The following is a 12587-nucleotide window of genomic DNA, read 5'->3' as shown; positions in this document are numbered from 1 at the left end:
AGAGACTGTGTGCTATCTAGGCCCCAGATATGTCTGGGATCTTCTCAGGCAGAAGCCAGAGGAGTCAGCACCACACAATGTCTACTGCTGAACAACACATCTGGAGTGTGCAGTAATGTGCATTTCTCATGTCCAATATTTCCACAAGAATGTGCTCCCTTAGCAGGGATATCCCATCATCCGAATATTCAAACTGCAATATTTTATACCTTTGGAACTGTGAAACTTCCCCAGATAGCACAACCATTTCAAGAGTGATTTAGTGTGCAGAATGAGGGTCCATTGGAGATGGTTTGTGTCATGTGATTAGCGATGAGCAACACAGCTCTTTTCCCTTGCTTTCCCCCGCCCCCCAATGCCTACTTTAGGACGAAGCTGTTAGAGGCTGTAAATAAGAACACCTGAAAACATGCTATTTCTTTCAGCACAGAAAATGCATGCAAACAGCTAAATAGGAACACGATGAAGGCACAACAGTGTTGTATAATATTACCAGAATAATAAGGGATGTTAATAAGTATGTGACCTTTTCATCCTGCTTATTTAAAACTCTTGTTATTTAACATAACATTCCTTCCAGCTTTTTATATAGATGTAGCCTTCCTTGACACAACGTGACTTGACTTTCATAGAATGGCCATCGCAGAATTAGGACAACTCAAAATGTTACAGATGTATACAAATGTGTGCCTTGTATGTGCAGCCTGATTCAGAAGCAAGCTCCATTCAGTGAAATGGGGCATACTCGCAAGTAAAGAGGCACAGGAAACAGCTCTGGAATGTTATTGATGGCCATGATCTAACAAGGTTACCCATTAATGTATGTACATTGCATTGCAGCATCTTAGTTTGATTATGATCCAGTCAAGAAAAACATATTAAGGTCCCACTCCCAATGAATTCAGTTGGAGAGTTAATCACAACTTTAATTCCCTCCTGTTGGAGATAATACAGTAGTATTACAATGTAGCTCTAGTTGTGCATAAACATGTTACTGAAAAAATATTACTGAAAAGTATTTCTGAAATGTAGGTGAAGTTACATATTAGATTATTTTATTGATGTGAATAATGGAAATACTCTTTTATGGTAATACTTGTAATATATGTTTTCTTATTTCAAACTTGATATATCTCCCCCAAAAAAGTTGTTTGTAGTTTTTTTTAAAAAAACCACTAAATCCAAAACCCAAGTTCAAATGATGTTGGAGAAGTAAGGGCTTCAGAGGTTTCTGCAGGGGTGGGGTGGGGATTCTGAAATCAGATCTCCCTTCCAAGGTCAGACCTTTCCCACTGCCCTTAGAGGGGAAGATGCTGGTTATGAGTAGTATCCAATTGTGTTCTTCTCTTAGCATAACATCATTTGCACTAGCAGAAACTAGGTTCCAAACTATGCACAAGAGGAGAATCCAACTAAAGTTACATTTGTGCAAGTGCAGTTGCACAAGTCGTGCATTACACTTGTGAAACCTGTTGTGCAATGGGTTATACATAATTCTTGTGCAACCCGTTATACAACCTGTTGTGCAACCACTTGCACATTCCACTTGCACAACCTGTTGTACAACTGGTTGCACCAGTGTAATATGTAACCACTTATTTATTTATCTATTTATTTACAGCATTTGCATACTGCTCCATATCCAAAAACCATGGATCAGTGGACAGGGTAAAGAATAAAAACACCTTTTATTTATTTTTAAGAAACAAAGAGTTCTGATAAAACCAAACTTAATAAACCGTGGCTGGTCACTCAAGGAAGCCTTCCTGAAATAACAGGAAGCACCAGAAGCAACACTATGTTGGCACCTGCCTGACCTCCAAAGGCAGGGAATTCCACAGGAAGGGGGCCACTACACTGAAGGCTCTTTTCCTGGTGGACTCCAACCGGGCCATGGGTCCATGTGGAACCACCAGAAACAAGCCCTCTGATGACCTCAGTGACTGGTAGGTATGGAAGAATGCACCCCCATCCAGTATCGGTGGGTGCTCACTGAAGTGCTACCCCCACTTGATCCCCCCATACCCATGCGTGAGCCCCCAGAAGCTCACCGAGCCACCCGCACTCACCCTGGATCCTGTCCACAAGCACCACCACTTTGCTGAGCTAATTTTTGCAGGGAAAAAGGAGGTCAATAAAAATGTACATATTTAAATATATGCACATTCAGGCTGGGAGAGCTTGATATACACAATATTAAAGGCATAAATGGGGCATTTGTGCCTCTAATATTACATAGATCAGTCTTTCCTAGCCCGAATTTGCGCATATTTAAATATGCACATTTTTAATGACCTCCTTTTTTCCATAAAAACAAGTTCAGCAAAATGGCGGGTGCTCGCGGATGGGTCCAGCCGGGTGAGTGTGGGGAATGTCTGGGAGGGCACAAGCAGGGACGAGTGAGGCCCAAGGCTTGGTGAGCATGGTTTGGGGTCAGGGCAGGGGGAGCCTGACAGACTCCTGGACCCAGTTAGGTATCCGTGCCATCCCTAGTAACTGGGCAGGTTGGTAAGAGAGAAGGCTCTCTCTCAGGTATCATAGTCCCACGTTTTTTAGGGCTTTGTACACTAGTAGTAATACCTTAAACCTGGTAGCAAATAGGCAGCCAGTGCAGTTCCCTCAGCAGAGGAGTTGCATGCTGAAGAGGGGCAGCTCCTGACAATAGCCGAGCTGCTGCATTCTGCACTAGCTCCAGCTTCCGGACCAGCCTTAAGGGTAGCCCCACATAGAGTGCATTGCAGTAATCCAATCTTGAGGTTACTAATGCCTGTACCTGCACTAATGTTTGTGCAATGGAAAGATTCAGCTGCGCTCCACTAGCACTATTTGACTTTCCATATGGATTCTGCCCTCTGTATTTATTTATTTATTTATTTAGGACACAATCCTATGCATGTCTCAACATAAAAAAGTCCTACAACTCCCAGCATGCTCCAGCCAGCAATCTTCAGCTGTGCTGGCTGCAGGATGCTGGAATTTGTAGGGGCCAAGCTACATTGTGCACTCCATCGCAATGAATTCGGTGTCCTGTCGGGTCAAACACTCTCGCATTAAAATGTGATTATCCACACTCACCCATTTTCCCTGTTGTGGTGCTTCATCAAATGCACAAGCTCAGTTCACACTCGAGCGCTGGGCTGTTTTCCTGCTCTTAAAGACGGAGGCTTTCATTGGAGGATCAGAAACTCTTCCTGTTTCTGCTGATTCCACGCCCACCATGCTCACAGCCCTCGACGGCTCCATGTCATCTTCCAGCCACTGATGGCATAGCTTCCTCAGCACTCAATGTTTCCTCAGCAGCAAGCAAAGGGCTGGATGTGCGTGCGCTTGTCTGATCTCGGAAGCTAAGCAGGGTCGGCCCCGGTCAGTAGTTGGATGGGAGACCACCTGGGAATCAGGCTTCCTGCATTGAGCAGGGGTTTGTTCTATCCCTTCAAATGAGACTACATTTTTCCTCCTCCTATCCCCCACTTTTTTTTTTTTTAATTAAGGCATTATCTTCAAAGAATCATGGCTTCTCTGTGATTTTTTTCCTAATTCATGCATGATCTTCGAAGATTCGAAAATTTGAAGATTCAAAGCTTCAAATCTTCATAGGTTTGAAGCTTCGAAGCTTTGAATTTTCGAATCTTCGAAGATCATGCCTGAATTATTTATTTACAAGATTTATTACAAGAAGTGCCCTTATTTATTTATTTACAAGATTTATATACCACTCTGTGTCTTAACAAGATTTCCAAATGGTGAACAATAAAAGAATACATCAATAAACAATAAAAGAATAAAAGATAGATCCAATCTTTCCTATGGCCCCTAAGATGACCTCTCAGAGACCACAGAATTTCAGCCTTAGGATAATATTTGTAATATATGTTTTCTTATTTAAAACTTTATCTATTTTCCCCAGTAAAGTTGTTTGTGTGTGCATATGTGTTTTTAAAAAACTCACTAAAGAATCAAAAGAATAAACAACATTTTGTGCATGAAAATGTATGTGGATGGATGGATGGATGGATGGATGGATAGATAGATAGATAAAAAGCAAATACAGTTAAAAAGAAAAATCCCAGGAATTGACTAGAACTGAGGTTCTGTTTAAGATACTTCATTTTAATAAGGAACAAGCTCTTATTTAAAGCTGTAAATATTTGATTAACATTTTGTTACTCCTTTTATTTATTTAGAAACAGAACTAGAAATAATTTTAAAGGGGGCATTTGATATACGTAGCTGGAATAAAAATACCACATAGAGCTTCACAGTTCAATCTGCTCTTTTAATTTTTTATCCAAAGCAGAAACCTAGTTCAATGCAACTAATTAATGTTGCAGAGTAAAAAGCTAGTGGGCAGTTAATATAATATGCACTGAGTGAATATCCCAATTAGGGGATAATTTAGTCATTTCAGAGTCTTCGCCACACCAAAACAAAAAAAACCACCCAACAACCCAGCACCATATTCCTCAAAGAAAATGCAGCTCACAACATCAAAATCTCACCAAGCTCTCTGTTTTGTTCAGATGATCAAAACTGATATTGTTTACATGGAGTTTCAAGGACATGACACTACATGGGAAGCACATATTGAATTTGGGTGGGCTGGCTTGTCTAATGAGGATTCTACCACACAGAGAAGGCCAGTGCTCCCTCCCAAAAGTCTGCTGGTCAAATGTCCAGTTCCTAGGGAAGCAGCACTTGTGTTATTTTGGTCATGTATGACTCTTACAAAAAAGAAAAACAACAGATGGTGGTGTTCTTGCATTGCTCCCAATTGTTTCAGTTGAGATTTTGCAAAAGAGTATCCAAGACCATCATGCAGCCTTCCCCAATCTGATGCCCTCCCTATATGTTGGACTACAATTTCCATCATCCCAAACATCATGGCTGGTGGATGGTGGGAAATTTAGTCCAACACGTCTCTAGTGGGGCACCAGGCTGGCCGTAGTGATTTGCTGGAGGGCATTACATGCGATGTGGTATAACAATATATCAGAGGCAGGTAACCTTGTGCGACTCCTGTTCTTCAACCATGCAAAGTCATTCTTCTTTCTACTAGTAGCTTCCTCATCTTTTTATGTTCCTCTTCAAGGACAAGAACTTGTATGAAACCTCAGGGAAGCACCTGCTGTTTGGTGCATCATCACTTCTTACGATCACAAAACCTGTCTACTGAAAACAAGCAGCAGTGGCACTACCAAGTGTCAAGGTCCACGGGCTGCTATTTCCATTAATGATATGTGAGGATCCCAAAAGAGGAGGGAGGGTAGAAGCCATAAGAGCGTCACAATTATATTTAAAGCTATTCTAGCTCATATATTTCAATCCAGATTACTGAGTCAATTGTGTCTTCCATTGGTAGTGACCCGAGCGTTAAACCTCTTAATTTCACTGCTAATGAAGCCGGTAAAACTTGCATGCAAAATATATATTTCTGTTCAGCAGCACAAGGAGAAACCTGACAGAGCTATTATCAGAAAGGACACCTTTCCTGACTGAAATAATCACCTGGCTAATCTGCCACCATAAATCATGCCATATTACTCTTCCTTAGTCTTTACAAGAGGTCATCTGTGAATGACTAAAGCACTATATCATGTAGTGGACTCTCTGGGCATAGTTTGACAAGTGGGACCATCGTAAATACTTATATTTGGTTTCTGTCTTGAATTTGGTTTCTTTCCCTTCTTTTTAAAAAAGTTCATTTTATACACAATGTATTCAAATGCTAGACAATGCATCATGCTCCTCCAGTCTGTTCACAGGGTGCCGTGTTAACAAGCCATTGTGCATTCTGAATGGGGTGATTGGTTGGTAGTTTAATTTAAGTGGAAGACTATTAAATACAATAGATTTTTTTTTGTAACCAATGGTGTTATACACAAAAACCATTTTATTCACTTGTGTGTGTCTCTTCTTTTCAGCATTCTATTGTGTTTCGCTCTGATGTGCTCAGTCTTCTAGGAGAGCATTAATGTTAACTTATGAAAGTGACATTTATGCTGTTCTGCTTATTAAATGCAGCATCTTTTTTCCCACCCAAGGCTTTTCTGTCATATATGCACCAGAGCGCGCTCTCTCTCTCTCTCACCACGTTTATAACATTATCAAAGCAATTATTTATTTATTTATTTATTTATTTCTAGACTGCCCAATAGCCGAAGCTCTCTGGGCGGTTCACAAAAATTAAAACCAAAAAGCATACAGTAAAACAATATAAAATATAAAAGCATTAAAACCACAGTATAACAATACAACCAGAATAAAACCTAGCAGCAATGCAGAGATTTAAAATACAGATTTAAAACAGCAAAGCTAAAAGTCTAGAATGCTAAAATGCTAAAATGCCTGGAAAAATAAAAAGTCTTCACCTGGCACCAGAAGGAGTACAACATAGGTGCCAGGCGAACCTCACTAGGGAGTTCATTTCACAGCCAGGGTGCCACAACAGAAAAGGCCCTCCTCCTTCCTTTGGCAGGGGCTCACAGAGAAGAGCCACTGGGGATGATCTTAGGGTCTGAGCAGGCTCATATGGGAGGAGGCGATCCTTCTGATAACCTTGCCCCAAGCTGTTATACCAGCATTTTGAATTGGGCCCGAAAATGGACTGGCAGCCAATGCAGCTGGAAAAGTACTGGCATAATGTGAGCTCATTGGCCAGTCCCTGTTAACGATCTTGCTGCCCTATTTTGGACCAGCTGAAGTTTCCAGACCATTTTCAAAGGCAGCCACACGTATAATGCATTGCATTAATCCACATGAGAAGTTATCAGAGCATGGATAATTGTAGCTAGGCTATCTCTGCCCAGATAAGGACATAGTTGGTATACCAGCCTAAGCTGATAAAAAGTGCTCCATGCCACTGAGTTCACCTGTGCCTGAAGTGACAGTTCTGGGTCCAAGAGTACCCCCAAACTACGAATGTGATCCCTTAGGGGGAGTGCAACCCCCTCCAGAACAGGTTGAATATCACCAGGCGGGAAGACGAACCACCCACTAACAGTACCTCCATCTTTTCTGGATTGAGTTTCAGTTTATTGGCCCTCATCCAGTCCATTACCATGCCCAGGCACTGATTCAGAACAGCCACTGCCTCACCTGGTTTTGATGAGAAAGAGAGGTAGAGCTGGGTGTCATCTGCATATTGATGGCACCTCAGCCCACACCTCCGGATAACCTCCCCCAGCGGTTTCATGTAGATGTTAAACAGCATGGGGGATAAAATAGAGCCCTGTGGAACCCCATGGCACAATTGCCATGGCACAGAGCAATAATCCCCCAGCACCACCTTCTGAAATCGGCCATCCAAGTAGGAGCGGAACCACTGTAGTGAAGTGCCTCCAACTCCCAACCCAGACAACTTATCCAGAAGGATACCATGGTCAATGATATCGAAAGCCGCTGAGAGGTCCAGGAGAATCAACAGGGTCACACTCCCCCTGTCCCTCTCCGGCAGAGGTCATCCCACAGGGCGACCAAGGCAGTTTCCATTCCAAAACCAGGCCTGAAGCCCAGTTGAAATGGATCTAGATAATCCGTTTCATTCAGGAGTGCCTGGAGCTGTCCTGCAACAACCCACTCAAGCACCTTGCCCGGGAAGGGAATGTTGGCCACTGGCCTATAATTGTTAATGTCTTCCAGGTCCAGGTTACACTTTTTCAGGAGTGGTCTAATTACTGCCTCTTTTAAAGAGGCCAGCACCACTCCCTCTCTCAAGGAGGAATTTACAACCTCCTGGACCCAGCCAGACATCCCCTCCTTGTTTGATGTAATAAGCTGTGAAGGGCAAGGGTCAAGCACACAAGTGGTCGATCGGACTTGGCCAAGCACCTTGTCCACATCCTCAGGCCTCAATAACTGAAACTCATCTAATAAAACTGGACCAGACGGTGCTCTGAACACCTTTACCAATGGAACTGCATTAATCGTGGTATACAATTCATGACGAGTCTGGTAGGGATGTATGAATCCCTTACCTGGTTCTGGTTGGGGCATCTGCTGTGGGGGGAGGCGATCCGGTCCTACCACCCGGAATCTTGCCTGGCCAGCTCCGCTCCATGGCCATGCCACGGATCCACAAGCTGGGCCAATCCACAGCAGGGCCTCCACCCGCTGCTGGGCTGGTGCAGACGCAAATGGCATCCTGCATAGGGGACGCCATTTGCATCCCTACAGTAGCCCGTGATAGGCTACGTAAATATTTACGTAGCCTATCACGGTTAAAGCAGGAATGCAAATGGCGGCTGCTATGCCATTTGCGCCTCTGCTCTTTGCCGTGATAGGCTATGTATGTAGCCCTACGCCATTTGCGCCCCTGCATTTTGCCATGATAGGCTATGTAAATATATACGTAGCCTGTCACGGCCTCTGCAGGGATGCAAATGGCGGCCAGTATGCCATTTGCATCCCTGCCAAGTTGTGATAGGCTACGTAAGTATCTACGTAGCCTATCACGGCTTGGCAGGGACACAAATGGTGGCTGGCGTAGCCGGCAGCGGCCAGAAGATGACCTGGAGCCACTGCTGCTGCTGCCGCCACCGCCAGCTAGGCTCCATCCTGGGGGGATTCTGTGGGGTGGCGGGGGGGTTGCCCCATTCTGCCATGGACTCCGGGGGGGGTGGATTCTAAAGAATCCGGCCTCACTGGAGTCCGTGGTGGAATTCTCCAACATCCCTAATTCAAATGAGCAGGAAGCCTAGAGAGAGGAACTGAATTCCTGTAGTCCACAGCAACCCCACTTGAGTCGGTGTTGGTGCTGCACTGAGTGAGTACACAGGAGGGCACAGCTGGGAGAGTAGCCCCTCCCAGTTCCCCCACCCAGGTCTCAGTAATACAATAAGGAAATATGTAAGCCCTTAAAAAAAGTTTTATTGTGTTTTATGAGCTATATTTATCTAAACTGACCATTTTTTCCTTGACTGTATCTACAAATGCTGAAAGAGTATAGGTGGACAGAGAAGGATACAGATAAGAGTTTGTCTTCAGAATATATTCACAGAATTAAATGTTAAAGGTAGTTTGATCATCCTATCAAATACATTTGAAAGTTACAGACAGTTTCCCTATTGTGAAGATACTCGGTCACAAAATACAACTGGATTCTGTGCTCTTCTCTTTCTTTTTTTCAATTTTCCCCCAAAAGATTAAAAAAATGGGAAAACACAAACTGATTGTGCCCTTCCCTCTCCCAATCACAGGAGCGCACAACCCTCAGCCTGTGAGCTGCGAACGGCCCTTGGCTGCTCCTGGTATAGCCTGCAGAGCCATGGGGACTCCACACACTAGCAAGGGAAATCTTGTCTACGGACAGGGATTCCCTTGCTAGCACTAGCATAGGAAACCCCACTGTCATCTCAGATAAACAAGAGCAGGATTTTCCTTGTTAGCGGTAGCTCAAGAAGTAGCTACTGAAAGCCTGCAGCCCCCCAGCCCCCAGCAATCTTGCTGCAGGGTTGTTAAGATGGTAATGAGGTAAAAGCCTCCCCAGCCCGGCACTGGCTTCCCTCATCCCAGTGATCTTGCTGCAGCATTGCTGGGATGGGAAATGATGTGTGTGTGTGTGTGTGTGTGTGCGTGTGTGTATAAATGTAGACATGCACAGGCACATGTGTGCAGTCCCAGGGTGTGCAGGCCAACACCAGATATGGCCCTCGGGGCCAAAAAGGTTGTGCACCCTGCACTACCATATGATATACTTACCTACATGTCTTCTAAAATATCAGGTTTAGGAAAGGGCACAACCAAACATGAGCCACAGCCATTCACTAGACCCGGCTCCGCGTAGATCTCTGCACACAGAAGTGGCAGCCTGAGCCTGTAGAAATGGCTGGTTGTGCAAATTGTCCCTTATTCCATAAGCTGAACTATCCAATAGCTTTATATAGAGTAAAATAATTTGGACCCTGCACCTGGATGCATGAAAACACAAGACACCTTAAAATCGACAAAAGAAATGGAAATAATTAAGTGAAGGTAATTAGGTGTACTTGTTGCTGAAGAGAGTACAATCCAGACGTGCTGAGCGGAGCCAACTATTTTCTACATGCACTGTGTTCTGCTAATGTGCACTGGGAGGAGGCTGCGCATATAAAGAGCAGTTGGCTAAGCATAGGTGGATTGTGCCCTCTTCAGCAATGTGCACACTTAATTATTTAAAAACTAATTCTTGCCATTCCCTTTGTTGATTTAGGACGGTCTTCTGTTTGCACATGCCCAAATGGGTGCACATTCTCTCTCTTTCTCACACTCACACACACACACACACACACACACCCCAAGTCATATTTTATGGATGAGTTTCAGTTATTGTAGCCTGAGGATATGGACAGTGTCCTTGGAGAGATGCAGCCGCAGCCCACTCCTATTTGTTGGGTCAGGAGCCTAGCATGGGGAGTGGCATTTGGCAGTGATTAAGATCTGGATCAGGAGTCCTGTGTAAAGTAAAAATGGGGGGGGGGATTGCTAGAGAGAGATTTCAAGTGATACCTGCTTTGGTCCTGAGTGCGGAGATCCTCAATAGACGGCATCCTCTGGGTTCCCCCACAATCAGAATTAAGGTAGGTGGTGGCTGGGAAGAGAGCCTTCTCAGTGGTGGTGCCCTGCTTCTTGAATTCTCTCATCAGGCTCAGCCGGCACCTACTTTTCATTGTAAACAGTGACATCAAATGAAAATTTTATGCAGGAAGTTATTTATTTATTTTTATTCATTTACAACATTTATATGCTGCTCCACGTCTAAACAGATTCCGGAGCAGTGAACAATGAAAGACAAAAGGGAATAAAACACCATATTAATATTTGTTGTTCATTCATTCAGTTGCTTCCGACTCTTCGTGACTTCATGGGCCAGCCCACGCCACACCAGAGCTTCCTGTCGGCCGTCGCCACCCCCAGCTCCCCCAAGGTCGAGTCCGTCACCTCCAGAATATCAGCCATCCATCTTGCCCTTGGTCGGCCCCTCTTCCTTTTGCCTTCCACTTTCCCTAGCATCAGCATCTTCTCCGGGGCATCCTGTCTTCTCATTATGTGGCCAGTTTTGCCTTTAATATCATTCCCTCAGGTGAGCAGTCTGGCTTTATTTCCTGGAGTATGGGCTGGTTTGATCTTCTTGCAGTCCATGGCACTCTCAGAATTTTCCTCCATATATATACATATATATATATATATATATATATATATATATATACACATACATACATATATATATATATATATATATATTTAAAAACAGTACCGAAAAAACCAGGACAGTGACAATCACATTGTTAACAGGAGCCATTCACAAAACAGTTGTTGCTCATCACACAAACATCCTGGCAGTAGCCAACGCACAGATGCAGAGGTTGCCAAGTGATTGCCGGGCCCTTACCAGTGGTGCCCATCCCCCCCCCCGAATCTCCCAAGTACCACCTCCGTGGACCTAGTGGGACATAAGAACGCATTCACATGTTTGGATACAACTGTCCGTGTGGAGGTTTTGAAAATAATCCGATGTGCTAATATATCTGCTTTTCCATAGGCAGTTTGCAGTATACTTCTAGTTCTATTGAACTGAGCCAGCTAGCGACAGCTGCCCCGGGCGTCTCCTGGCTAGACAGGAAAAAACCCTGCCTGAAAGCTTGGAGAGCCACTGCCAGTCTGTGTCGGCAGTACTGGGCTAGATATACCCATGGTGTGACTCAGTGTAATTCAGCTTCCTATGTTCTTACAGTTATGCTTCCTTTATCTTCAGTAGAGTTGCATTTCTGTTCCCTGGTTTTGTTCTGCATGGGCTGCATGCGGCCACGTGCTTCTGTTTAGCATAAACTCTGGCTCAACGATTTGATTAGCACATCTTTGCCAATAAAAGACCCTGCAGGGTTTTTTGTAAAATAAATAAATAATCATCAGGTTGTTTTTGCTAGAACAGCATGTGAGTTTTGAAGCTTGATACATTTTGGAAACCTTGCTGCAGAGGACAGGATGCCACCTCTTAACTTCGGGACAAATTTAGCTTGTAGAATAATGTTTTGGGGTGTATGTGTTGTCTTTGAAAAGCAGCAGCCAGGATCAGGTAGTGCTCTGCAGCACCATATGGAGGCTGGCTTTCTGACATATGGATTGAATTAACAAGTTTAAAACTGTTAAGATCAGTTTTTCTTTCACTGGAGGCAAAACGGGAGAAAGCGCAGGCGGGGAGACAAACCTTGCATGATGCACCTATATTAAACAGGCTTCAGTAACAGATACACACCCAGGCTGGTTGATTTGCTGGCAGTAGGGGGTGTTAACATCAGCAAGATTAACAGTAGTAACGATATGATGAATCAAAATGAAGCTGGAATGTGCTTAATATAGGCTATAGATATAGCTGCTGCTAGGACATTTCCACACACCGAAATCACAGTTTGTTCTTCCCACATTGGTAGGTGGAACTATACGTTATGGGGATCTCTGATGTTGTAAAAAAAAAAAAAAAGATTACAGCTCAGCGCCATCTTCCCTATCTTCTTTAGGAATACTCACTGGTATTATGATGTCATCACACCATGCATTTGGACACCACATCATTCTTTGCTTCTGGCCGGAGCGGTCAAACACACAAGATTGTG

The sequence above is a fragment of the Heloderma suspectum genome, chromosome 3 (genome assembly GCF_057233095.1).
Source record: "Heloderma suspectum isolate Gila_16-S chromosome 3, 16-S_ref, whole genome shotgun sequence".
NCBI lineage: Eukaryota > Metazoa > Chordata > Lepidosauria > Squamata > Helodermatidae > Heloderma > Heloderma suspectum.
Note: the sequence above shows the minus strand (reverse complement) of the source record.